The following is a 1,437-nucleotide window of genomic DNA, read 5'->3' as shown; positions in this document are numbered from 1 at the left end:
GCTACCAGAGCTCCTTTTAACAACAGTAACAATCACAAATCAACATTGACCTTTATACACTTGGCCAGTTTTAGATATTGCATATAAGTGGGGTCATAAAATATTTGTTCTTTTGTTATTGACTTATTTCACTCAGCATAATGTTCAAGGTTAAATCAGAATTTTCTTTCCTCCCTCCCTCCCTTCATTCCTTCATTCCTCTCTCTCTTTCTATCTTTCTTTCTTTACACATTTTCAAGAGTAAAACGTTGTGACCTCATTTATGGTGGAATATAAAATTTTAATTTAAGATCTCATTATCAGAAAATCTCAACTATTTAAATAAAAATAAAAATCTTACATTCCCAAATCAAGGTCTGCATAGAGTATTTGACCATTTACAACATTATGGCCTAATCTTCCCAGCTGAAAACGATCCAAATGCCTAACACCTAATGGATGAAGAAACAAATTGAAGCTCATCTGTACAATGGAATACCACTCAAGTATCAAAACAAACAAACAAACAAAGATTGAGAGAGAAAGAGCCGTCTGCAGAACAGCTGCGGAGCTTTGGATCTTGTTTAAGGTTCCAGGCGCCAGTTTCCCGTGCCCACCTGTAGGGAAATCTGCCTGTGGAAGCAAAATACGGTGATTTCTGAACCGATCCAGCCACGGTGGCTGGCAGCCAGAAATCCTCAGGCTGGAGGGCGGGGCCGCAGCCAAGCAGAGGCAGTGACCCAGCACTAGAAGCCACAGAGCTGCGTGTCTAGAGGGAGAGGTGTGACCGATTTTTCATCTTTCACTTTTCATTTTTCACATATATTTCCTCTTTATTCCGATCCCGCCCTCACTGCCCAGCCCAGATGCCTTCAGGCAGGCCGAAGCACTCCCCCAAGAGGGTCCAGCATTGCACCCACAATTTTCCAATGGCACAGAGAGGAAACCCACAGGCTGCTTCCTATGACTTCTGACTCTGGGACCCAGCCCCAAAGTTGACCTGGGTGGGACTCTTTATCCCTGCCTGCACAGCAAAGGCCAGTGGACAGTGTCAATCACAATTATATTTTTGTTTTGGATTGTGGCTTCTGTCTCTGCTTTTATATTGTTTCTGTCTTTGGTCCTTTTGGCCTCACTCTTCTCCCAGGGGTTGGAGCTTTCTCCCCCTACCTTATGCAAGAAGAGACAGCAACTGTGCCCAAGCATACCCTGTAATACCCCACCATCTGAACAAGAGCCAAAACCAGCTGCTAGGCATTACACGTGAAAAGGGACTCTTATCTCCAGATCATATCCACCAGGAGACACTCAGCAAGCTTAACAACTAGGTAACATACATCCACTTAAGAATTAACAACCCCCATAACTGCTGAAAATGTCCAAGAAAACACAATTAAAGATCTCAACACATGTCCAAAACCAGAAAAAAGTAACTGAGACAAATGAGCTGGAAGCAGA

The sequence above is a fragment of the Chrysochloris asiatica genome, unplaced genomic scaffold (assembly GCF_000296735.1).
Source record: "Chrysochloris asiatica unplaced genomic scaffold, ChrAsi1.0 scaffold00485, whole genome shotgun sequence".
Taxonomy (NCBI): Eukaryota; Metazoa; Chordata; class Mammalia; order Afrosoricida; family Chrysochloridae; genus Chrysochloris; species Chrysochloris asiatica.
The sequence above is the reverse complement of the archived record's forward strand: the minus strand, read 5'-3'. Positions refer to the sequence as shown.